The sequence below is a fragment of the Rattus norvegicus genome, chromosome 1 (assembly GCF_021556685.1).
Source record: "Rattus norvegicus strain SHRSP/BbbUtx chromosome 1, alternate assembly SHRSP_T2T, whole genome shotgun sequence".
Lineage (NCBI taxonomy): Eukaryota > Metazoa > Chordata > Mammalia > Rodentia > Muridae > Rattus > Rattus norvegicus.
This window is the reverse complement of record NC_141534.1, coordinates 72,698,291-72,725,928: the sequence shown is the minus strand read 5'-3', so window position 1 is coordinate 72,725,928 and position 27,638 is coordinate 72,698,291. Positions and strand designations below refer to the sequence as shown.

The window sequence follows — 27,638 nt, the reverse complement described above, 5'->3', positions numbered from 1 at the left end:
GGCAGGAAGACTGAGAACTGAGAAGGAGGGAACGGAATCCCCGGGTCAGGGATACAGTCGGGTCGCAACATTGAAGACAACAGAAAAAAAAGAGGGAGGAGTCTACAGTAGTAATTAAGGAGGAGAAAGCACTTGTGGGTAAAGTGTTTAGGGGAACTACGTGACTGTAATCAAGGTTCAGTGGGCGGGTCTAGGAGAGCAACTCCTAAGCTCCAGGCCCGAGTGACAGGAGCACCCACCAATCGTCTTGCTACCTTCCGGTTTCCACCTCCTACTTCTCTCTGGATCCCGGAAAAGTCTTCTCAGACGCAGTTCTATGCTTGTGGGCAACGGAAGTACGGCAGTCAGCTGCACAGCGGCGGGAACCGCAGCTTAGAGGTCCTGGAACCTCCCAGGTCAGAGGAGCTGCGGGGCTGGGAAACGGGAGGGAGCGGAGCTGGGGTGTATTTTCCGCAGCTGACATTAAGGACGCTGCTCTCACAATTCTGTTGTGGTTATCTTACCGTTGTCGGAAAGTTTGAGATTTTGTGAACTGGGATTTGTCGTGATTTTTTTTTTCATTTATCCTACATTTACCAGAATATTTAGTCATAAAATAACTCGTAAAAGGGCAGTTGCATTATCTCGTATTTCCTAATTTGGCAATTACATAGATAGTGGAAAATAAATTCATTCTTGCTTTCTCACTGTCTTGTTTCAGTTGCTTATTCAGGAGAATACCTTTGGCTCTGGCTAATAGGCATCCCCAGAGAGCTTCATGAGGAACCACTGCAGATTTATTAAACCAAAAATATATTTTATTGAGCGCTACTGTTTATGGTTGTAAATACTAATATTTACTAAGGAGACTTATTAGGGGCCATGAATTTTGCATTTGAGTTGTATGCAGTTTAGGGTGTAAGTAAAACATTCAGAAATATGTCTATATAGGCTGAGTTCTTATGTTACTCCTTAGGTCCAAGCAAGCCCAGTATTGCAGTGTGAGTGTATCAGACCACACTAATTGTATAATTAGAAACCCACTATAGATTAAAATAAAGCTTTAGGAAGCATGTTTTGAATAATTATGATCACTTCATTGTACCAGAAAATTGTCACTTTGGTTTAAGGAAAGCACTCTGCCCTTATAGATATGGCTAGATTGTTATTTGTATTTTTAGAGTTTGTTTTCATTCATTGCTGCGAATGTGAATTTCTTGTAGGAGGAATGGGAATGCCTAGACCCCACTGACAGGGCTTTCTGCACAGATCTCCTTTTGGACAAGTCTAGTAGTTTGATTTCTATGGGTGACAATAGTTTTCTTGCAGTCTCTCCAGCTCCTCCTCAGGATTCTAGGGAAAATACCTCTGCATGTGTCTCAGCTGTGTATGAACGAGACTCACATCTCACAGAGTACTGTTAAATCCTTACAGGAAAAGAGACATTTTTATTTGTAATATTTTTTCTCTCCTTCATGTTTATCCTTTTGGAGGCATCATTTATTTTTGTTCCATGAAAAGTTCTGGGTGCTTTCTGAAGACTCTTTCCCATATGCAAGGGTCACACTCCTCAGCCAGTTCTGCTCACCTATGAATCTGAGAGCCCTGGATGGTGAAGACAGGAAACTGTAGCAACTTATTCAGGTATGTTAGAGGGAATGAAGAAGGGATGGGGAGGGGCTCAAGTCACAGTAGAAAGAGAACATGAGATTTGTTTCGCCAGATTCTATTTCCTTCCAAATATTTCTAGCTAATTGCAGTGAGAATAACGTCAGAATATTCCCATTGTAGGTACTAGAAGACTGTCTATGTAAGGATTAATACACAGAGACAAATGTACTTGAATTAGTTTTGAATGTGCGGGATGCTGTCCCTTCCCAATCACATCCCTGATTATATCTTCTTACCAATATTAAATATTATCATTGTTAACATATTAATATATTGTTTAGTCAGAACAATCGATGCCTCTTAGTTTTTTCTACTCATAAAGTTTTGGAGCATTTTGTAGTTCCTTTAAGTTTTCTTATCTTTTATGCTTAATTTCTCTGTATTCTAAAATAATGCAAACAGGATGTTGATAAGATTTGTTTAATATCTTTGCATAGTATTAAACTGTCTATATTACCTTCCCACTGATACCTGCTGTTGTGCATCTTCCTGTCAACTGTGCAAGATTTGTAGTGCTATAATTTTAATATATTTTGAAATCACCTTTGGGTTTGATCCTTAACTTATTTTAAATTTTTTTTTTGGTTTTGATTTCTTTATATTTTAAAATGTCTGTATATTTTGGTATCTCCAATCTTCAAAACATTCTTTTCTATTTCTTCACATGTTTGAATGAGAACATGTTAGCAGTAACTCAGTATTCATGTCTTTTATGTGTTCTTGTGCCTTCTACTGATGTCAGCATCCAGGTTCTTAGAGAAGACATGTTTTTCAATTTTTTAAAATTTTCATCATTATTATATCTTAATCTTTTTTCACAGTCCATTCACCACCGCCCTACTTCTCCAAGAGGACATCCCCACCCTTCATCCCCACCTCACCAGACTTCCCTGCCCCCTGAGGCCTCAAATCTCTCAAGGATTAGGTGTATAGACATTTTTTTTTTACTGTAATCTTTACTAGGTTTGAAGAATTTTTTCTTTGTTCTTACTGTTGTTTTTCGAAACACTTTGTCTAGGTAGTCTTGGCAGTCTGGAACTCTGTAGATAAGGCTACCCCTGAACAGAGAGATCCACTGACCCTGCCTCTCCAGTGCTGGGGTAAAGGCTTGCACCATCTGGCCTTGCTGACTTGTTCTGACATGGCCACACTCAAGAATTCTGCATGAAGTTTGAGAAGATTGTTTGTCTTCTACTAGTGTGTCGATGGTTTTTTTTTTTTTTTTTGAGGCCTCCTCCTCTTTAGTGGTTTTCAGAGCTGTTCATGGTTGTCTTTCTAAATGATGGATATTGAAACTTATCTGTATCACCATCTCTCTGCTTCCTACAGTCATGTCATGATTGTTTTATGCACTTGGAAACTTTTGTGAAATGCATTCAGGTTGATCATGTTTTCTGGAAATATACCATTTGATCATTTGTTAATATTCTTTGTTTTATAAGTTGATAGAGTTTGCTTTTCCTCTTACCTACCATACTTGTTTCCAACGCTCTTGGCAGCAAATGCTGAAACAATTTCTTTGGGTCTCTGCAATTAATATTGTTCTCTATTTTTTAAATAATGTTGGTGGCTTTGTTATGGGCCATAGTGACAGCCTCAAAGCCATTGGTGACTCTGGAGACATGAATCATGATGTCTGGCTATTTTATTTGTTTTGTTTTTTTAATCGCGGAGTAATTCTCTGTGTACATGTACCACATGTTCTTTATTTATATGTCGGTTGAGGGTCATATATGTTGTTTTCAATTTCTGGCTATTATGGAAAAAGATGCAATGAACATGTTTGATCAAGGGTCCTTGGGTAGGTTGGAGCATCTTTTGGGTATTTGTCCTAGAGGAGTATGAGTGGCTCTTGTAGTAGTTTTATTCCAGTCAATTTGAGGAACTGTCACACTGATTCCTTGATGGCTGTACAAGATTGCACTCCCTCCAGCAATGGAGAAATGTTTCTATTACTCCACATCTCTTCAGCATGAGCTGTCACTTGTGTATTGATTTTACCTATTCTGACAAGTATAAAATAGGATGTCAAAGTAGTTTCAATTTGTATTTCTCTGAAGGCTAAGGGTGTTGAACATTTTTTATGTGTTTCTTGGCCATTTGAGTTTTCTCCATTTAGAATCCTCTGTTTAAACTTGTAACCAATTTAATTTAGACTGTTTGTTTTCACATCTAGTTTCTTGAGTCTTGCTATATTTTGAATATTAGTTCTCTATGGGAAGTAGAATTGGTAAAATCTTTTCACACTCTATGGTCTTCTGCTTTGTCCAAGTGATGGTGTCCTTTGCTTTATAAAAGCTTTTCAGTTTCCTGAAGTACCATTTATTAATTGTTGATCTCAGTTCCTATGCTATTTATGTTTGGTTTTGTTTATTTGGTTTGTTGTTTTTGTTTTTTAAAGAATGTCCTCTCTATAACAATATGTTCACTTTTTTCCCCCAGTTTATCTTCTGTCAGATTCAATGTGTTTGATCTTACATTGCTGTGTTTGACCCTCTCGCACTTGAACTTTGTGCTGGTTTATAAGTGAATGGCTCTGCATAGCTGCACAACCCCCATATTACTTTTAGGCTCCATTTTATGTTTAACTTGCCTTTAGATTGAACTTAATCACGGAAAACCCTCAGCTTGTTTCAGAAACTGAGACAACCATAGCATCCCCAACTCCACCCCTAGTGATAGCCAAGGTCTTAGGAGAAAAGTCCCAAAAGGTCCAGATATCTCAAAAGATATTGCTTAAGCTAGCCACCACTGTTTATAGCTGAAATCAGTAGTAGCCAATAGAAATGTGTCAAGCTGCAGTTTTCTTTTTTTTTTTTTTCCTTTTTTTTTTTTTTTTTTTTTTTTTTTTATTAACTTGAGTATTTCTTATATACATTTCAAGTGTTATTCCCTTTCCCGGTTTCCGGGCAAAATCCCCCTCCCCCCTCCCCTTCCTTATGGGTGTTCCCCTCCCAACCCTCCCCCCATTGCCGCCCTCCCCCCATAGTCTAGTTCACTGGGGGTTCAGTCTTAGCAGGACCCAGGGCTTCCCCTTCCACTGGTGCTCTTACTAGGATATTCATTGATACCTATGGGGTCAGAGTCCAGGGTCAGTCCATATATAGTCTTTAGGTAGTGGCTTAGTCCCTGGAAGCTCTGGTTGCTTGACATTGTTGTACTTTTGGGGTCTCGAGCCCCTTCAAGCTCTTCCAGTTCTTTCTCTGATTCCTTCAACGGGGGACCTATTCTCAGTTCAGTGGTTTGCTGCTGGCATTCGCCTCTGTATTTGCTGTATTCTGGCTGTGTCTCTCAGGAGCGATCTACATCCGGCTCCTGTCGGTCTGCACTTCTTTGCTTCATCCATCTTGTCCAATTGGGTGGCTGTATATGTATGGGCCACCTGTGGGGCAGGCTCTGAATGGGTGTTCCTTCAGTCTCTGTTTTAATCTTTGCCTCTCCCTTCCCAGCCAAGGGTATTCTTTTTCCTCATTTAAAGAAGGAGTGAAGCATTCACATTTTGATCATCCGTCTTGAGTTTCGTTTGTTCTAGGGATCTAGGGTAATTCAAGCATTTGGGCTAATAGCCACTTATCAATGAGTGCATACCATGTATGTCTTTCTGTGATTGGGTTAGCTCACTCAGGATGATATTTTCCAGTTCCAACCATTTGCCTACGAATTTCATAAACTTGTTGTTTTTGATAGCTGAGTAATATTCCATTGTGTAGATGTACCACATTTTCTGTATCCATTCCTCTGTTGAAGGGCATTTGGATTCTTTCCAGTTTCTGGCTATTATAAATAAGGCTGCGATGAACATAGTGGAGCACGTGTCTCTTTTATATGTTGAGGCATCTTTTGGGTATATGCCCAAGAGAGGTATAGCTGGATCCTCAGGCAGTTCAATGTCCAATTTTCTGAGGAACCTCCAGACTGATTTCCAGACTGGTTTTACCAGTCTGCAATCCCACCAACAATGGAGGAGTGTTCCTCTTTCTCCACATCCTCGCCAGCATCTGCTGTCACCTGAGTTTTTGATCTTAGCCATTCTCACTGGTGTGAGGTGAAATCTCAGGGTTGTTTTGATTTGCATTTCCCTTATGACTAAAGATGTTGAACATTTCTTTAGGTGTTTCTCAGCCATTCGGCATTCCTCAGCTGTGAATTCTTTGTTTAGCTCTGAACCCCATTTTTTAATAGGGTTATTTGTTTCCCTGCGGTCTAACTTCTTGAGTTCTTTGTATATTTTGGATATAAGGCCTCTATCTGTTGTAGGATTGGTAAAGATCTTTTCCCAATCTGTTGGTTGCCGTTTTGTCCTAACCACCGTGTCCTTTGCCTTACAGAAGCTTTGCAGTTTTATGAGATCCCATTTGTCGATTCTTGATCTTAGAGCATAAGCCATTGGTGTTTTGTTCAGGAAATTTTTTCCAGTGCCCATGTGTTCCAGATGCTTCCCTAGTTTTTCTTCTATTAGTTTGAGTGTGTCTGGTTTGATGTGGAGGTCCTTGATCCACTTGGACTTAAGTTTTGTACAGGGTGATAAGCATGGATCGATCTGCATTCTTCTACATGTTGCCCTCCAGTTGAACCAGCACCATTTGCTGAAAATGCTATCTTTTTTCCATTGGATGGTTTTGGCTCCTTTGTCAAAAATCAAGTGACCATAGGTGTGTGGGTTCATTTCTGGGTCTTCAATTCTATTCCATTGGTCTATCTGTCTGTCTCTGTACCAATACCATGCAGTTTTTATCACTATTGCTCTGTAATACTGCTTGAGTTCAGGGATAGTGATTCCCCCTGAAGTCCTTTTATTGTTGAGGATAGCTTTAGCTATCCTGGGTTTTTTGTTATTCCAGATGAATTTGCAAGTTGTTCTGTCTAACTCTTTGAAGAATTGGATTGGTATTTTGATGGGGATTGCATTGAATCTGTAGATTGCTTTTGGTAAAATGGCCATTTTTACTATATTAATCCTGCCAATCCATGAGCATGGGAGATCTTTCCATCTTCTGAGGTCTTCTTCAATTTCTTTCCTCAGTGTCTTGAAGTTCTTATTGTACAGATCTTTTACTTGCTTGGTTAAAGTCACACCGAGGTACTTTATATTATTTGGGTCTATTATGAAGGGTGTCGTTTCCCTAATTTCTTTCTCGGCTTGTTTCTCTTTTGTATAGAGGAAGGCAACTGATTTATTTGAGTTAATTTTATACCCAGCCACTTTGCTGAAGTTGTTTATCAGCTTTAGTAGTTCTCTGGTGGAACTTTTGGGATCACTTAAATATACTATCATGTCATCTGCAAATAGTGATATTTTGACTTCTTCTTTTCCGATCTGTATCCCCTTGATCTTTTGTTGTCTGATTGCTCTGGCTAGAACTTCAAGAACTATATTGAATAAGTAGGGAGAGAGTGGGCAGCCTTGTCTAGTCCCTGATTTTAGTGGGATTGCTTCAAGTTTCTCTCCATTTAGTTTAATGTTAGCAACTGGTTTGCTGTATATGGCTTTTACTATGTTTAGGTATGGGCCTTGAATTCCTATTCTTTCCAGGACTTTTATCATGAAGGGGTGTTGAATTTTGTCAAATGCTTTCTCAGCATCTAATGAAATGATCATGTGGTTTTGTTCTTTCAGTTTGTTTATATGATGGATCACGTTGATGGTTTTCCGTATATTAAACCATCCCTGCATGCCTGGGATGAAGCCTACTTGATCATGGTGGATGATTGTTTTGATGTGCTCTTGAATTCGGTTTGCCAGAATTTTATTGAGTATTTTTGCGTCGATATTCATAAGGGAAATTGGTCTGAAGTTCTCTTTCTTTGTTGTGTCTTTGTGTGGTTTAGGTATAAGAGTAATTGTGGCTTCGTAGAAGGAATTCGGTAGTGCTCCATCTGTTTCAATTTTGTGGAATAGTTTGGATAATATTGGTATGAGGTCTTCTATGAAGGTTTGATAGAATTCTGCACTAAACCCGTCTGGACCTGGGCTCTTTTTGGTTGGAAGACCTTTAATGACTGCTTCTATTTCCTTAGGAGTTATGGGGTTGTTTAACTGGTTTATCTGTTCCTGATTTAACTTCGATACCTGGTATCTGTCTAGGAAATTGTCCATTTCCTGAAGATTTTCAAATTTTGTTGAATATAGGTTTTTATAGTAAGATCTGATGATTTTTTGAATTTCCTCTGAATCTGTAGTTATGTCTCCCTTTTCATTTCTAATTTTGTTAATTTGGACGCACTCTCTGTGTCCTCTCGTTAGTCTGGCTAAGGGTTTATCTATCTTGTTGATTTTCTCAAAGAACCAACTTTTGGTTCTGTTGATTCTTTCTATGGTCCTTTTTGTTTCTACTTGGTTGATTTCAGCTCTGAGTTTGATTATTTCCTGCCTTCTACTCCTCCTGGGTGTATTTGCTTCTTTTTGTTCTAGAGCTTTTAGGTGTGCTGTCAAGCTGCTGACATATGCTCTTTCCTGTTTCTTTCTGCAGGCACTCAGCGCTATGAGTTTTCCTCTTAGCACAGCTTTCATTGTGTCCCATAAGTTTGGGTATGTTGTATCTTCATTTTCATTAAATTCTAAAAAGTTTTTAATTTCTTTCTTTATTTCTTCCTTGACCAGGTTATCATTGAGTAGAGCATTGTTCAATTTCCACGTATATGTGGGCATTCTTCCCTTATTGTTATTGAAGACCAGTTTTAGGCCGTGGTGGTCCGATAGCATGCATGGGATTATCTCTATCTTTCTGTACCTGTTGAGGCCCGTTTTTTGACCAATTATATGGTCAATTTTGGAGAAAGTACCATGAGGAGCTGAGAAGAAGGTATATCCTTTTGCTTTAGGATAGAATGTTCTATAAATATCCGTTAAGTCCATTTGGCTCATGACTTCTCTTAGTCTGTCGACATCACTGTTTAATTTCTGTTTCCATGATCTGTCCATTGATGAGAGTGGGGTTTTCAAATGTCAATCATGTAACTGTCAAGTTGGAAATTCCCTTACTCTGCTGTAAGGGTGACAATAATGTCAGGCTTTAACACCATTCACTGCTTGGAGAGTTGGAGGGTCCAAGCTCTAGCTCAAATAAAGATGCTTTGGTGTTGTACAAGAGTTGGATTCCTGGTGGTCCCTGGTAGTCTGTGATGACCTTGAGATTTGGGTATTACAATAGATATGTATCTGTTGTGAAAAATATTTAAAAAAAAAAAGTAACCTTTTACCTTGGGCTAGCACTGGCACTATATGGCCACGTGGCACTGTGGGGTACTTTTATCTCAGCGTCTCCACGCTGTCCCCAAGTACTATCTGACCCAGGCGGTCTGTGAGCCCTTCCTGTGTGCCACCTTGCCACACTGGGCTCCAGAGTTAGTTCCAGCACAGGAGGCCCATATGGAACCAATCTAAAATCAGGGCTCTAGAAGTCCAGCAGCAGCTGGCCTATGGCGACTCCTTGCCATGGATTCTGCCCACACTCCCACTAACTGCTCCCTGGTAGTTAAGTTATAAACTCCCAACTGTCCAGTGAAATCTAGACTCAATAAACTGTAATTTAACAATGAGATTTATGTGTTAAATTCTCAATTCACAATACATTCACACAGTACACTCACAACCAGTTGATAAAGATATAAACTGCCCACCTAAATAAGAGAAATTTAACTATAAAAATCCCTTTCTTAAGAAATATACAAAACTACCTAGGGCCATTTAAGAACACTCGAATCTGGGTCGTCCTCTTTTATCCCCATCATGATTTTCCCACTTTCCCTTCTCTGCTTACAAAAACTTTGACCCTGCCTTAATTTTTTACTGTCCAATCATGGCCTTGATCTAACTTGGGCCAGCCCTCATCTGCATATAGACATCAACCTACATGGGTCCACTTATCAAAAATGAGATGGCCATATATATTTATGTCTAGATCTTCAATTCATATTCGTTGATCAATGTGACTATTTCTGCCAATGTTTTTGAGGTTTTTATCCTGTAGTTTTGTAGAAAACTTGAAATTGGGAATGTTGAGAGAACTCCAAAATGTCTTTTATTGTTCGGGATTGTTTTAGCTATTGTGCATTTTTTGCTTATGTATAAGAAAGTATAATTGCCCATTTAAAATCTGTGAAGAATTGTGTTGGAATATGGATGAGGAATGCCTTGAATCTGAAGATTGCTTTTGGTAGGATGGCCTTTTTTTTTAGTATCTTAATTCTTGATCCATGAGCATTGGAGATCTTTCCATCTCTTAATATTGTCTTCAATTTCTTCAAAGAATTGAAGTTTTTATTATGTTGGTCTTTTACTTGCTTGCAGAAACATTTGCCGTGGTATTTTCTCTTCATGTTTGTTTATCCTTTTGGCAGATGTGACCTTCTTTCATTTTGGTTCCATGAAAAGTTCCAGGTACTTTCTGAAGTATCTCCTTCCCATATGCAGGTCTCCACTGCCCAGCCAGATCTGCTCACCTGTGAATCAGAACTACGAGCCCAAGGAGTCAGGAATTCATGGAGGGGTAGGGCTGAAGTGACAGCAGAAAGTGGATATGAAATTTTATTTTTCAGTTTTTCTTTCATTAATGATTCTAGAAAATTTCACTGAGAATAGTATTATGTGTGGTGATACAGTTTCCAATTTAGGATGTACAGTAAGCAAGCAGGTATTCTCAGTGTCTGGTTAGTTTTGAGTCTCTGAAATGATTGTTGCCCATTAAAGTGTGTTTGACCCAGAATGAAATCAGTACCGGGCTATGGTTGTGAATGGAAATATTTGAACATATATCAAAGGTCAGTAGTGGATTCCCTTGTAAGGTCCATGATATTTTTGACTTTTGATCTGGTTTCTGTATAGGCCACACTTTTTTTTTCCTGTGTAGCTGGCTTCATATTGCACCAGAAAACTTTCTGTTATGCACAAAATAATCTATGATACCACTATTCCATCATCGGGTTGCCCTTGATTGGAATTGTAGCACACAGGATCCAAATCCTGTATATGACCACTGATACCTCTGCCCCCTGCCCAGGACTGCATAGCAGTTTTTTGAGGCTTTGAATGCTATGAATAGTGAGTCGTAAGTGTTGTAGACTGGGTGAGAGGTCTAATCTGAGTTGTCGTTGTCATTGTTGTTGTTGTGTTGTTGTTGTTGTGTTTTCTCAGGAATTTTCCCTTGCTTTTAGAGTATTCAATATTGTTCTCTTTAGTGTTTTCTCTGTTTTTGAATTGTATACTAATTGATGCACTGTGTTGAGTTAGGACTAGTTAGAGTGAATTATTTTTCACTGTTTGCTTCAGCTTTGTGTTTCTTTGTCTTTATTATTCTGAGGTATGTTCCTTCTATCCTCACATTCTTATCTTTATTTTTCTGAGGTATGTCCCTTCTGTCCTCCCATTATTATCTTTATTATTCTGAGGTATGTTCCTTCTGTCCTCACATTTTTATCTTTATTATTCTGAGGTATGTTCCTTCTGTCCTCACATTTTTATCTTTATTATTCTGAGGTATGTTCCTTCTGTCCTCACATTCTTGAGAGCTTTTGTACTGTGCAAATACCATAGTTTAGCACAGGGCTCTCATGTATCTCTTGTCATAGTCCCTTTTCTTCTTCTCTCACTGAGTCTCTGTATTTGATATCTGACATTGATTTGTTTGTAAGTATTAAGTATTGAAACAGTCTTGCAGTCTTGGTGTTAATTCAGCTTTCATTCTATTTCAGTGTAGTTTAGAACAAGCTCTGTGTCTGTAAATCATGGCAACTGGTCTGTGATTTTTCTCTCCACATGTTTATTTGGGGTCACCTGTGTTGCCTGTCTAGATAACACCAGCTTTGTATGATGACTTTCTAACGGTTCTCTCTGTGTTTATGGCATCATTCTCCTTTTGCCTTTAGTATAAGCTTTGTCTAAGGGAAGGAGAATTCCTCTGACAGTTGGAGGAAACTCTTCCTGGTTCAGTCTGAGCATTGCTTGATGCAATTTCTCATTTTACACTGTAGGAGGTTGATTTATTCACTTATTTCTAGGAACTTTTCAATTGTGATTCACTTGTATATGACCCTCTTCTGTACTGCATTTGGTAACACTGATGTCGTTGTCATATGTTGCACTGTTCTACTTTTAGCTCTAGTTCTAATACAGAGAGTCACTCCTTCAGTTTCTAGTAGGTGAACATTGCTTTGTCAGTATTTTAATCTCTACTGAGACATACATCTATTGTATTGTATTATTTTTGAGTCATTTTCATTAATTTCCATATAACCCTTGAAATATCTTTTTAAATTCTATTTGTATTTTTACCTTTCAAAAAATATTAATTTATTTTATATATATGACTGCTGTCTCTGCATTATACCTGCTTACGTGCCTGCCAGGAAAGGGTATCAGATCACATTGTGTATAGTTATGGTCCACCATATAGTTGTTGGGAATTGAACTCAAGGACCATTGGAAGAGTAGACAGTGCTATTAACCACTGGACCATCTCTTTAGCCCCAGCTGCATTTTAAACAACATTACAGATATGAACTGGAGGGAAACTAAAAATGTAGAGATGGTGGCCAATCCTTTATCTGCTGCACAGAGAATTCATGGTGGAGAAAGACTTTCTGAATGTATGCAGTGTAGTAATTCTATACATTGTTTATTAAAGGACAGCAATGCTTAACTGCTGAGAATTCTTTGTAGTACTTCAAGAAAACGTTTATCTTTGAAATAATGCCATAACCACAAACCTATCTCTAATACCTCTTATCTTAGATCTCTTTTACCTCAGAAAGCATTTTGTCCACAGCATATAATAAATAGGTAGTTGTCAATTGCAAGGTCTCTTACTATTTAGGAATTGTGATGTGGTATGCTCACAGGAAGAATGAAACATCTAGACTGTGTTCAGAAGACATTGTACATGGATGTGATGTTGGAGAATTATAGCAATCTATTTTTTGTAGGTAAGGATGCTCTTCTTATACAATTCCTGACACATCCTTTCTATTTACCTGCCGTGTGTGTGTGTGTGTGTGTGTGTGTGTGTGTGTGTGTGTGTGTGTAAAACTCTGTGTACTGTCTTAAGACTCCCAGAAATGAGGGAAATATTGGTTATCAATATAATCCTACCACAATGCTTCCTTCCTATTGTTTTGATGTTCTCTGGAAGTGGGACCAGTGTTATATTCTGCATGTTCTCTGAAGCTGTCTTATTTTCTTCCTAAGGAAAAGATAACCAGACTAGATGCAACAGTGATGTTAGTACACTAGATAGAGTGGTAGGAGCAGTGGCAGTAGCTCAGGTGATGTAGCAGTGCAAACCATGTGACCAATCAGTAGCACCCCTCCATGGTCTATGTGTCATCTCCTGCCTCCAAGATCCTCGAAGAGCATTTTCAGTATTCATACACTACAGCACAGTTGGAGAATCATCTGTAGACTCCTCTTTGTTTACTGGCACTGTAATGTGTTAAAAATCCAGATGAGTTCTGAAGACTGTTTTTCTTATATTTCAGTCTAACTGATAAGCCAAACCTGATCCCCTGTGAAGCAGAACAAAGAATCCTATAAGGTGGAGAGAAAGAATGTAGCAAAAGATCATGTATATTTTGGAAGAATTGAGGTAGGATCAGTGAAGTGTTCAAGTGACAGTGGAAATAGGATGGGGAGGGGCACTGAAGAGATGTCACCATAGTGAACAGCACATGCTCATCTTAAACAACCATGAGTATAGTCCTCAGCATCCCCATAATATCAGCCATCATTCTATACATTCTTTTCCAAGAGATCTAATGCCTTCTTTGGACCTCAGCAGCCACCATGCACAAACACAGAGCTCATACATACATAATGCAAAGCACTACTACCTGTGAGCTAAAACAAAAACATGATAAACATTTTTCAAAGCAGTGAAACCAAATGGGACACAGAGTTGGTTTTACCCCATTCTGTTTAAATAGAAATGGTTTTGGAATATTCTACTGTGAATCATCTCATGATTAACTTGTTACACACTTTACTGACTTCCTGTGTAATAATTAATACCAACAGAAAATCCAATTTATTTGACTGAATATATATGATGATATCATTATTCCACTAATATCACTTTTTTGGTGTACATATCAATAATATCTAAATTTTGTTACCTTCTTTTAAGCATTATTGTCTCAAGGTTTCTTTCTTGATATTTTACCTTTGAAGGCTTCAGTAGTTCCTTTATATTCTTTTCCTTTTGTGGTAAGTTTCCCTATTTCCTGATACAATGACATCAGGACGTTGATAAGGATTGTTTAGTATCTCTGCAGAATACGAAACTGTCCATCTTACCTTACCATCGTTTTCTCCTGTTGTTTCCTAATGGTTTCAACTGAAATAATTTTAATTGATTTTGCAATCTTTCCAATATTTTGAAGGTCTTGAATGTTCTGTGCTTTGTCAAAATCCTACATGTAGGCAGGTTTACCTTGGTCATAAACAAGTTGCTTTGTCTCTTTACAAAACACAAACCCTCTTGTCAAGTGAACAAGTTGTTCACTGGACTTGCATGGTGACTGAAGGAAGTTGGATCCCCACTAATTCTGTGTCCCTCAGTTTTTTCTGTTGCTTTCTCTCAAAGATAAATTACCAAAGAACCTTGAGTGTGGACACTGACTATCAGAGATGATATTCTTCATGCACATTGAAAACTTTGTTTATGAGATTCTGACAGAAGATTGGTTTCCGAATGAATCACAATGAATCAGGACCAACTATGATGAGTGCTGCTCACACACCAGCTGATCCTGTCCCTCCTTTTTTTCCTCCCTCCAAGGACCTTCCCTTCCTCCCTCTACCTATGTTTTTATTTTGTGCCCCTTTCTATTTAGGATTGAAGCATCCACACTTCAGTCTTCCTTCTTCATGAGCTTTATATGGTCTGTGAGTTGTATCATGGGTATTCTGAGATTTTTTTCCTAATATCATTGAGTGCATACCGTATGTGTTCTTTGTGTCTGGGTTACCTCACTCAGGATGATATTTTCTAGTTCCATCCATTTGCCTGCAAATTTTATGAAGGGTCAGAGGTTCCCTGAGGAAAGGGCATTGATAAATATGCAGCTCCAGTTGTAGTAGAAACTCCTGTATATTGGAGTTGCCAGGATCATGGGATAAGGACAATGACAGGTATGGAATCCAACTGGCTGAGATTCTGAGACAAATTTTGTGTAGATAGTAAGAGAATCAAGCTACACAATGGTATGGGTTTTATGACATAAAACACTAAGGTGTTTGTATATTTGATTCTGGATTTCATTTGCTTTTACTGTAATTGTGCCAAAGCATCTTAGAATAAGAGTATAACATACTTCGTTTGAGTGGCAGCTACAGTTAAAAGATGGTTTTTTAGGAAACATCTGAGTTTTAAGTGATTTTTTTTCTAGAAAAACAAAAAGGGCTATGGGGGGCATTTAAAGTTGAATTTTAGGATCAATAAGAAAGGAAAAGGTTATGATTGATAGACCATAATACTGGTTGATGTTTGTCAACACAAAAAACTTAAGAGTCTTTTTGGAAGAGTTAACCTCCAAGAAAGTATTGCCTTCATCTTGTTAGTCTATGAGATGTCTATATGCTATTTTCATGATTAATGATTGATGTAGGAGGAACCAGCTTACTGGATATCGATACCCCTGAGAAAGCTGTCCATGGTTGTATAAGAAAGCAAGGTGTCCTTGGACAGTAACTCAGTGATCTCTGCTATGGTCCCTGCCACCAGATTCCTCCTTTGGTTTCCCTCAGTGATGCACTGTACCTTGGAGGATGAAATAAACCCTGTTCCTTCCCAAGTTGTGTTGTTGTTTGTTTGTTTGTTTGTTTGTTTGTTTTGCCTGCCAAGAACAAGCTTCACTTGGAGAGGGGTTCTGAGAGAAGATTTGACTCGGTGTCAATTGTGAGTCTAACCTGACAATCTGTGTTCTCCATGATACAGATTTTCAGTCTGTTTTCTATGTTATGCTTTCTCTCTGGAGATTTCTCTTTTTATATTCTGCTTGCTTGCTATTCTAAAAAATTTCTCTGTCTATGTCCTGCTTGTGTGTGTGTGTATCCTCCAAGCAGTTCTTTTTATCCAAAAAAAATTCTCTGGATAACTCATCTCCTGCAGAAACATGCCCAGTCTTTTATTTTACATATTGATCTATTCATTTACACAGTTGCCTTTTGATTGTCCTGTGAAGCAACATTCCATGACACCAACCCCCAGCCCTTTGATTCTGAAGAGAACAAACCTACAGTCTTTCTTAACATTGCAAAAGAATTCAAAGTTCTGTCTGCTGTTGCTAAGCACAGATGATTAGCTATTTGGGTAGGCCCCTGCCCTGAAATTACCATTGCCCCCACACCTGAGCCTAAGCTTGCTCTGTTCTAGGCTGATTCTGAACTCAGTAAGCTTCCTGCCTTTCTATCTTTTTGACAAGCTGCTTCATTAATGCAGCTGCCTTTGTTTTGTTTTGTTTTGTATTGTATTGTTTTTAGATTCATGAAGCCCCTCAAAATTTATATTACATCCTTATAATTTTGCATAGTTTCCTGACTGAAAGAAATGCAGGGATGGAAATGGAGAAGAGCCTAAGGAAAAGAAGGTCCAGCGTCAGGCCCAAAGTGGGATCCAGCTCAAGGGAAGGACCCAAGACCTGACATTACTGAGGCTATGGGACGTTCACAAAAAGGAATCTATCATGACTGCCCTTCAAAAGACCCAACAAGCAGCTAAAAAAAGTCAGATGCTGCTCTGTGAACCCAACCAATGAACATTAGTTGCTAACCCCTCTGGTTTAGTTAGGGAAATGCTGGAGGAAGCTGAGGAGGAGGGGGAACAGTCTCAATTAACCTGGACCCCGGAGATCTCTCAGAAACTAACCTGGCAGCACACACCAGCTAAGATGAGGCCTCCAACACATAGACAGCAGAGGACTCCTGGTCTGGGTTCAGTCAGAGAAGATACACCTAACCGTCAAAAGACTGGAGGCCCCAGGAAGTTTAGAGGTCTGGTGGGGTGACATCATTATGGGACAAGGATTAGGAGGGAGTAGAGTGGGGTGCAGGGAGGATGTTTGGGATGTGGAAATATCAGGGGGTGAACAGGGAGAGGAATTAAATCTGGAGTGTAAAAATAAATTAAAAAATATTTCAAATGCTATCCCCTTTCTTGGTTTCCCCTCCAGAAACCCCCTATCCTATCCCCACTTCCTCTGCTTCTCTGAGGATGCTCCCCCACCCACCCACTCCTGCTTCCCCTCCCTAGCATTACCCTATACTGGGGCATCAAACCTTTACAGGATTAAGGGCCTCTCCTCCCATTGATGCCCAACAAGGCCATCGTCTACTACACATGTGGCTAGAGCCATTAGTCCCTCCACATATATTCTTTGGTTGGTGGTTTAGTACTTTGGATCTCTGAGGGGTGGAGGGTCTGGTTTGTTGGTATTGTTGTTCTTCCTATGGGGTTGCAAATCTCTTCAGCTCCTTCAATCTTTTCTCTTAACTCCTCCACTGGGGACCCCATTCTCAGTTCAATGGATGGCTGCAAGCATCTGCCTCTGTATTTGTCAGGCTCTGCCAGAGCCTCTCAGGGGATAGCTATATCAGGCTTCTGTCAGCATGCACTTCTTGGCATCTGCAGAAGTGTCTGGGTTTGGTGACTCTATATTGGATGAATCCACAGGTGAGGTAGTCGCTGCTTGGCCTTTCCTTCAGTCTCCGTATTTCCTCCTGTGAGTATTTCATTCCTTCTAAGGACTGAAGGATCCACAATTTGGTCTTCCTTCTTAAGCTTCAAATGGTTTGTGAATTCTTTCTTGGGTATTCCTAGCTTTTGGGCTAATATCCACTTTTCAGTGAGTGCATAACATGTATGTTTTTCTGTTAGATTATCTCATTCTGGATGGTATTTTCTAGTTCCATCATTTGCCTATGAATTTCATAAAGTCATTGTTTTTAATAGCTGACATTGTGTTAATGTACCCCATTTTCTGTATCCATTCCTCTGTGAAGGACATCTGGGTTTTTTCTAGCTTCTGGCTATTATATATAAGGCTGCTATGAACATAATAGATCACATGTCCTTGTTGGAGCATCTTTTGGATATATGCCCAGGAGTGGTATAGTTGGGTCCTCAGGTAGTTCTATGTCCTCTTTTCTGAGGAACCTCCAGTCTGATTTCCAGAGTGGTTGTACCAGCTTGCAATCTCACCAACAATGGAGGAGGGTTCCTATTTCTCCACATCCTGGCCAGCATCTGCTGTCGCCTGAGTTTTTGTTTTGTTTTGTTTTGTTTTTTTTTTTAATCTTAGCCATTCTGACTGGTGTGAAGTATAATCTCAGGGTTGTTTGGATTTACATTTCCCTGATGACTAAGGCTGTTGAACATTTCTTTAGGTGCTTCTTAGCAATTAGATATTCATCAGTTGAGAATTCTTTGTTTAGTTCTGTAGCCCATTTTTTAATAGGGTTATTTGGTTCTCTGGAGTCTGACTTCTTGAGTTCTTTGTATATTTTGATATTAGCCCTGTATCAGATGTAGGGTTGGCTCACAATCTGCAAGTGTAATGCGGGTCAGGGGAGAGGTGGCAGCAGAATTGAGGTCTCTCTGGGACTGCAGACTGCTCTGGGAAGTTTGGCTTGGCCCAGAGGGCTCAGCAAGCATAGAAGATAAGTGGGGCAGATGTTTCTTGATAAAATTGTTACCACATTCATCGAATTTCCAGTGTTTCTCATTTGTATGAGTATTTTGATGTAATCTAATAGCTGAATTAATGGTAAAGGATTTCTCACATTCATAGCATTTTTAAGGCTTGTCTCCTATGTGGATTATCTAACGTCTCCTAAGTTGTTGTTTCCGGATAAATCCTTTGAAACATTTCTTACATTTGAATTTTTTCTCTTATGTATGAATTTCTGATGTTTTCTAATATCTGAGCAGCAAATTAAGGATTTACCATAATCCTTAAACTTAAATTTGTAAGTTTTTTCTCCAGCATGGATTCTGTATTGTCTTTCAAAGTTTGATGGACTATAAGAGCACTTACCACATTTGACACAGTCTTCGTTTTTTTTCCTCCCACAATGCATATAGTTATGTATAGTAGGTCTCTATGGGATGTAGGGTTGGTAAAGGTTTCTTTTTCCAATCTGTTGGTTGCCATTTTGTCCTATTGGCAGTGTCCTTTGCCTTACAGAACCTTTGCAGTTTTTATGAGGTCCCATTAGTCTATTGTTGATCTTAGAGAATGAGCTATTGGTGTTCAGTTCACGAAAGTTTCCCCTGTGCCCATGGATTTAGGCTCTTCCCCACTTTCTCTTCTAATAGATTCAGTGTATCTGGTTTGATGTGGAGTTCCTTGATCTACTTGGACTTGAGCTTTATACTCTTAGATAAGAATAGGTCAGTTTGCATTCTTCTACCTGCTGACCAGACCCTTGAACCAGCACCATTTGTTGAAAATGCTGTTTGTTTTCCAATGGATTGTTTTGGATCCTTTGTCAAAGATCAAGTGATCATAGGTGTGTGGGTTTGTTTCTAGGTCTTCAGTTCTATATCATTCATCTACCTGCCTGTCTCTATACCAATACAATGGTTTTTTGGGGTTTTTTTTGTTTGTTTTTTTGGGTTTTTTTTTTGTTTTGTTTTGTTTTTTTTAATTGCTATTGCTCTGTAGTACAGCTTGAGGTCAGGGATGGTGATTCTCCCAAAAATTCTCATTTTGTTGAGCATAGTTTTCACTATCCTGGGTTTTTTGTTGTTCCAAATGAACTTGAGAATTGTTCTTTCTATCTCTGTGAAGAATCGAGTTGTAATTTTGATGGGATTGCATTGAATCTGTAGATCCCCTTCAACAAGATGGCCATGTTTACTATGGTAATCCTGCAGATCCATGAGCATGGGAGATCTTTCCATGTTCTAAAGTCTTTAATTTCTTTCTCGAGACACTTGAAGTTCTTGTCATACAGATCTTTCATTTGCTTGGTTAGAGTTACACCAAGATATTTTATATTATGTATGACTATTTTGAAGTGTGTCCTTTCCCTAATTTCTCTCTAAGCCCATTTATCCTTTGAGTAGAGAAAGGTAACTGATTTGTGAGACTTAATTTTACAACCAGCTATGTTGCTGAAGTTGTTTATCTGCTGTAGGAGTTCTCTAGTGGATCTTTTTTAATCACTTATGTATACTATCATATCATCCACAAATAGTGATACCCTGACTTCCTCCTACCCAATTTGTATTCCTTTGATCGCCTTTTGTTGTCTAATTACTCTGGTTGGAACTGCCAATACTAGATTGAATAGATAAGGGGTGAGTGACAGCCTTGCCTTATCCCTGATTTTCATGGGATTGCTTCAAGTTTCTCTCCATTTAGTTTGATGTTGGCTTTTTTTTTTTTGCTGTATATTGCTTTTATTATGTTTAGGTATGGATTTTTACTTTCTGTTCTATATTTTAAAAGTCTTTTTCAGCATTTAATGATATGATCATGTGTTTTTTTTTCCTTTACGTTTGTTTATATAGTAGATTATGTTGATGGAATGGAATTCCATATATTGAACCATCCCTGCATTGCTGAGATGAAGCCTACTTGTTCATAGCAAATGATCATTTTTGATTTCTTCTTGGATTCGGTTTGCAAGAATTTTATTGAGTATTTTTTTATCGATATTCATAAGGGAAATTGGTCTGAAGTTCTCTTTCTTTGTTGGCTCTTAGTGGTTTAGGTATCAGCATAACTGTAGCTTCATAGAATGACTTGTGTAGTGTTCCTTCTGTTTCTATTTTGTAGAATACTTTGTGAAGTATTGGTATTATGTCTTTTTTGAAGTTCTGATAGAATTCTGCACTAAACCCATGTAGTCCTGGGCTTTTTTTGGTTGGGAGACTTTTAATGGCTGCTTCTATGTCCTAAGTGATTATGCTACTGTTTAGATGGTTTATTTCATCTTGACTTAACTTTGGTACCTGGTATCTGTCTAGAAAGTTTTCCATTTCATCCAGGTTTCCTAGTTTTGTTGAGTATAGACTTTTGTAGTAGGATCGGATAATTTTTTTAACTTCCTCAGTTTCTCTTGTTATGTCTCCAATTTCATTTGTGATCTTGTTAATTTGGATACACTCTCTGTGCCCTCTGGTTAGTCTGGTTAAGGGTTTATCTATCTTGTTGATTTATCTCAAAGGACCAGCTCCTAGTTTTGTTCATTCTTTGTATATTTCTGTATCTGCTTGGTTGAGTTCAGCCCTGAGTTTGATTATTTCCTGCCATCTACTCCTCTTGGGTCTATTTGCTTCTTTTTGTTCTAGACCTTTCAGATATTTTAGACTGTTAGTGTATGATCTCTCCAATTTCTTTATGGAGGCACTCAGAGCTCTAAGGTTTCCTCTTAGCACTGCTTTCATTGTGTCCCATAAGTTTTGGTATGTTGTACCTTCATTTTCATTAAATTCTAAAAAGTCTTTAATTTCTATATTTCTTCACTGACCAAGTGATCATTGAGTAGAGAGTTGTTCAGCTTCCGGGAATATATGAGCTTTCTGTTGTTTTTGTTTTTATTGAAGACCAGCCTTAGTCCATAGTCGTCCAATAGAATAATGGGGCTAATTCAATCTTCTTCTATCTGTTGACGATTGTTTGCTGTGTCTAATTATATGATCAGTTTTAAAGAAGGTACTATGAGGTGCTCATAAAAACATACATTCTTTTGTTTTAGGGTAAAATGTTCTGTAGATATCTGTTACTTCCATTTGGTTCATAATTTCTGTTAGTTTCACTGTGTCTTCTGTTTAGTTTCTGTTTCCATGATCTGTCCATTGGTAAGAGTGGAGTGTTGAAGTCTCCTACTAGTATTGTGTTAGGTTCAATGTGTGCTTTCTGTATTAGTGAAGTTTTACAAATATGGGTGCCTTCACATTTAGAGCATAGATGTTCAGAATTGAGAGTTCATTGTAGTGAATTTTTCCTATGATGTGTATGTATTATCCTTCCCCATCTTTTTTGATAACTTTAGGTTGAAAGTCTATTTTATTAAACATAAGAATTGCTACCCCACCTTCTTTTTTTTTTTTGGACCATTTCCTTGGATAATTTATTCCAACCTTTTTTACCCCTCTCCCCTCCCCTTTTTTATGGGTGTTCCCCTCCCCATCCTCCCCCCATTGTTGCCCTCCCCCCCAACAATCCATGCATACCATGTGTGATTTTCTGTGATTGGGTTACCTCACTCAGGATGATATATTCCAGTTCCGACCATTTGCCTACGAATTTCATAAAGTCATTGTTTTTGATAGCTGAGTAATATTCCATTGTGTAGATGTACCACATTTTCTGTATCCATTCCTCTGTTGAATCCATTCCTCTGTTGAAGGGCATAGCTGAGTAATATTCCATTGTGTAGATGTACCACATTTTCTGTATCCATTCCTCTGTTGAAGGGCATTTGGGTTCTTTCCAGCTTCTGGCTATTATAAATAAGGCTGAGATGAACATAGTGGAGCACGTGTCTTTTTTATATGTTGGGGCATCTTTTGGGTATATGCCCAAGAGAGGTATAGCTGGATCCTCAGGCAGTTCAATGTCCAATTTTCTGAGGAGCCTCCAGACTAATTTCCAGAATGGTTGTACCAGTCTGCAACCCCACCAACAATGGAGGAGTGTTCCTCTTTCTCCGCATCCTCGCCAGCATCTGCTGTCACCTGAGTTTTTGATCTTAGTCATTCTCACTGGTGTGAGGTGAAATCTCAGGGTTGTTTTGATTTGCATTTCCCTTATGACTAAAGATGTTGAACATTTCTTTAGGTGTTTCTCAGCCATTCGGCATTCCTCAGCTGTGAATTCTTTGTTTAGCTCTGAACCCCATTTTTAATAGGGTTATTTGTCTCCCTGTGGTCTAACTTCTTGAGTTCTTTGTATATTTTGGATATAAGGCCTCTATCTGTTGTAGGATTGGTAAAGATCTTTTCCCAATCTGTTGGTTGCCGTTTTGTCCTAACCACAGTGTCCTTTGCCTTACAGAAGCTTTGCAGTTTTATGAGATCCCATTTGTCGATTCTTGATCTTAGGGCATAAGCCATTGGTGTTTTGTACAGGAAATTTTTTCCAGTGCCCATGTGTTCCAGATGTTGCCCTAGTTTTTCTTCTATTAGTTTGAGTGTATCTGTTTGATGTGGAGGTCCTTGATCCACTTGGACTTAAGCTTTGTACAGGGTGATAAGCATGGATCAATCTGCATTCTTCTGCATGTTGACCTCCAGTTGAGCCAGCACCATTTGCTGAAAATGCTATCTTTTTTCCATTGGATGGTTTTGGCTCTTTTGTCAAAAATCAAGTGCCCATAGGTGTGTGGGTTCATTTCTGGGTCTTCAATTCTGTTCCATTGGTCTATCTGTCTGTCTCTGTACCAATACCATGCAGTTTTTATCACTATTGCTCTGTAATACTGCTTGAGTTCAGGGATAGTGATTCACCCTGAAGTCCCTTTATTGTTGAGGATAGTTTTAGCTATCCTGGGTTTTTTGTTATTCCAGATGAATTAGCAAATTGTTCTATCTACCTCTTTGAAGAATTGGATTGGTATTTTGATGGGGATTGCATTGAATCTGTAGATTGCTTTTGGTAAAATGGCCATTTTTACTATATTAATCCTGCCAATCCATGAGCATGGGAGATCTTTACGTCTTCTGAGGTCTTCTTCAATTTCTTTCCTCAGTGTCTTGAAGTTCTTATTGTACAGATCTTTTACTTGCTTGGTTAAAGTCACACCGAGGTACTTTATATTATTTGGGTCTATTATGAAGGGTGTCGTTTCCCTAATTTCTTTCTCGGCTTGTTTCTCTTTTGTATAGAGGAAGGCAACTGATTTATTTGAGTTAATTTTATACCCAGCCACTTTGCTGAAGTTGTTTATCAGCTTTAGTAGTTCTCTGGTGGAACTTTTGGGATCACTTAAATATACTATCATGTCATCTGCAAATAGTGATATTTTGACCTCTTCTTTTCCGATCTTTATCCCCTTGATCTCCTTTTGTTGTCTGATTGCTCTGGCTAGAACTTCAAGAACTATATTGAATAAGTAGGGAGAGAGTGGGCAGCCTTGTCTAGTCCCTGATTTTAGTGGGATTGCTTCAAGTTTCTCTCCATTTAGTTTAATGTTAGCAACTGGTTTGCTGTATATGGCTTTTACTATGTTTAGGTATGGGCCTTGAATTCCTATTCTTTCCAGGACTTTTATCATGAAGGGGTGTTGAATTTTGTCAAATGCTTTCTCAGCATCTAATGAAATGATCATGTGGTTTTGTTCTTTCAGTTTGCTTATATAATGGATCACGTTGATGGTTTTCCATATATTAAACCTTCCTGCATGCCTGGGATGAAGCCTACTTGATCATGGTGGATGATTGTTTTGATGTGCTCTTGGATTCGGTTTGCCAGAATTTTATTGAGTATTTTTGCTTCGGTATTCATAAGGGAAATTGGTCTGAAGTTCTCTTTCTTTGTTGGGTCTTTGTGTGATTTACGTATAAGAGTAATTGTGGCTTCATAGAAGGAATTCGGTAGTGCTCCATCTGTTTCAATTTTGTGGAATAGTTTGGATAATATTGGGACGAGGTCTTCTATGAAGGTCTGATAGAATTCTGCACTAAACCCATCTGGACCTGGGCTCTTTTTGGTTGGGAGACCTTTAATGACTGCTTCTATTTCCTTAGGAGTTATGGGGTTGTTTAACTGGTTTATCTGTTCCTGATTTAACTTCGGTACCTGGTATCTGTCTAGGAAATTGTCCATTTCCTGCAGATTTTCAAGTTTTGTTGAATATAGGCTTTTATAGTTAGATCTGATGATTTTTTGAATTTCCTCTGAATCTGTAGTTATATCTCCCTTTTCATTTCTGATTTTGTTAATTTGGATGCACTCTCTGTGTCCTCTTGTTAGTCTGGCTAAGGGTTTATCTATCTTGTTGATTTTCTCAAAGAACCAACTTTTGGTTCTGTTGATTCTTTCTATGGTCCTTTTTGTTTCTACTTGGTTGATTTCAGCTCTGAGTTTGATTATTTCCTGCCTTCTACTCCTCCTGGGTGTATTTGCTTCTTTTTCCTCTAGAGCTTTTAGGTGTGCTGTCAAGCTGCTGACATATGCTCTTTCCTGTTTCTTTCTGCAGGCACTCAGCGCTATGAGTTTTCCTCTTAACACAGCTTTCATTGTGTCCCATAATTTTTGGTATGTTGTACCTTCATTTTCATTAAATTCTAAAAAGTCTTTAATTGCTTTCTTTATTTCTTCCTTGACCAGGTTATCATTGAGTAGAGCATTATTGAATTTCCACGTATATGTGGGCATTCTTCCCTTATTGTTATTGAAGACCAGTTTTAGGCCGTGGTGGTCTGATAGCACGCATGGGATTATTTCTATCTTTCTGTACCTGTTGAGGCCCGTTTTTTGACCAATTATATGGTCAATTTTGGAGAAAGTACCATGAGGAGCTGAGAAGAAGGTATAACCTTTTGCTTTAGGATAGAATGTTCTATAAATATCTGTTAAGTCCATTTGGCTCATGACTTCTCTTAGTCTGTCTACGTCTCTGTTTAATTTCTGTTTCCATGATCTGTCCATTGATGAGAGTGGGGTGTTGAAGTCTCCTACTATTATTGTGTGAGGTGCAATGTGTGTTTTGAGCTTTAGTAAGGTTTCTTTTACGTATGTAGGTGCCCTTGTATTTGGGGCATAGATATTTAGGATTGAGAGTTCATCTTGGTGGATTTTTCCTTTGATGAATATGAAGTGTCCTTCCTTATCTTTTTTGATGACTTTTAGTTGAAAATTGATTTTATTTGATATTAGAATGGCTACTCCAGCTTGCTTCTTCTGACCATTTGCTTGGAAAGTTGTTTTCCAGCCTTTCACTCTGAGATAGTGTCTGTCATTTTCTCTGAGGTGTGCTTCCTCTAGACAGCAGAATGCAGGGTCCTCGTTGCGTGTCCAGTTTGTTAATCTATGTCTTTTTATTGGGGAGTTGAGGCCATTGATGTTGAGAGATATTAAGTAATAGTGATTATTGCTTCCTGCTATATTCATATTTCGATGTGAGGTTATGTTTGTGTGCTTTTCTTCTCTTTGTTTTGTTGCCAAGACGATTAGTTTCTTGTTTCTTCTAGGGTATAGCTTGCCTCCTTATGTTGGGCTTTACCATTTATTATCCTTTGTAGTACTGGATTTGTAGAAAGATATTGTGTAAATTTGGTTTTGTCATGGAATATCTTGGTTTCTCCATCTATGTTAATTGAGAGTTTTGCAGGATACAGTAACCTGGGCTGGCATTTGTGTTCTCTTAGGGTCTGTATGACATCTGTCCAGGATCTTCTGGCTTTCATAGTTTCTGGTGAAAAGTCTGGTGTGATTCTGATAGGTCTGCCTTTATATGTTACTTGACCTTTTTCCCTTACTGCTTTTAATATTCTTTCTTTATTTTGTGCATTTGGTGTTTTGACTATTATGTGTCAGGAGGTGTTTTTTTTCTGGTCCACTCTATTTGGAGTTCTGTAGGCTTTTTGTATGTCTATGGGTATCTCTTTTTTTAGGTTAGGGAAGTTTTCTTCTATAATTTTGTTGAAGATATTTACTGGTCCTTTGAGCTGGGAGTCTTCACTCTCTTCTATACCTATTATCCTTAGGTTTGATCTTCTCATTGAGTCCTGGATTTCCTGTATGTTTTGGACCAGTAGCTTTTTCTGCTTTACATTATCTTTGACAGTTGAGTCAATGATTTCTATGGAATCTTCTGCTCCTGAAATTCTCTCTTCCATCTCTTGTATTCTGTTGGTGAAGCTCGTATCTACAGCTCCTTGTCTCTTCTTTTGGTTTTCTATATCCAGGGTTGTTTCCATGTGTTCTTTCTTGATTGCTTCTATTTCCATTTTTAATTCCTTCAACTGTTTGATTGTGTTTTCCTGGAATTCTTTCAGGGATTTTTGTGACTCCTCTCTATGGGCTTCTACTTGTTTATTTATGATTTCCTGGAATTCTTTTAGGGATTTTTGCGATTCCTCTCTGTAGGCTTCTACTTGTTCTCTAAGGGAGTTCTTCACGTGTTTCTTGAAGTCCTCCAGCATCATGATCAAATATGATTTTGAAACTAGATCTTGCTTTTCTGGTGTGTTTAGATATTCCGTGTTTGCTTTGGTGGGAGAATTGGGCTCCGATGATGCCATGTAGTCTTGGTTTCTGTTGCTTGGGTTCCTGCGCTTGCCTCTCGCCATCAGATTATCTCTAGTGTTACTTTTTTCTGCTATTTCTGACAGTGGCTAGACTGTCCTATAAGCCTGTGTGTCAGGAGTGCTGTAGCCCGTTTTCCTGTTTTCTTTTAGCCCGTTATGGGGACAGAGTGTTCTGCTTTCGGGCGTGTAGTTTTTCCTATCTACAGGCCTTCAGTTGTTCCTGTGGGCCTGTGTCTGGTGTTCACCAGGCAGGTCACTTGCAACAGAAAAGTTGGTCTTACCTGTGGTCCCGAGGCTCAAGTTTGCTCATGGGGTGCTGCCTACGAGCTCTCCGTGGCGGCAGCAACCAGGAAGATCTGCGCTGCCGCCGTTTCCGGGAGCCTCCGTGCACCAGGGTTCCAGATGGCATTTGGTGTTTTCCTCTGGCGTCAGAGATGTGTGCAGAGTGCAGTCTCTTCTGGTTTCCCAGGCGTCTGCCTCTCTGTAGGTTTAGCTCTCCCTCCCACAGGATTTGGGTGCAGAGAACTGTTTATCCGGTCTGTCCTTTCAGATTCCGATGGTGTCTCAGGCGTAGGGGTCCTGCCACTCCTGGGCCCTACCCCACGGGAACCCAGAGGCCGTATACAGTGTCCTCTTGGGCCAGGGATGTGGGCAGGGGTGGGCAGTGTTGGTGGTCTCTTCCGCTCTGCAGCCTCAGGAGTGCCCACCTGACCAGGTGGTGAGGTCTCTCTCCCACGGGGTCTGGGAGCAGAGAGGCCAACCTTTTACTTTGAGATAGTGTCTGTCTTTGTCACT

The 27,638-nt window shown here is 39.0% G+C and overlaps 1 protein-coding gene across 1 annotated transcript in view; it reads left to right on the top strand.

Annotated features, from left to right (window-relative positions):
* Positions 1-304: 304 nt before the first annotated feature.
* Zfp758 (zinc finger protein 758) overlaps positions 305-27,638 on the top strand; it is a 46,678-nt gene continuing 19,344 nt past the window's right edge. The window contains 2 exon segments of the mRNA XM_087605939.1: positions 305-395; positions 1,473-1,623. The gene's annotated coding sequence lies outside the window, so the exon portion shown is untranslated.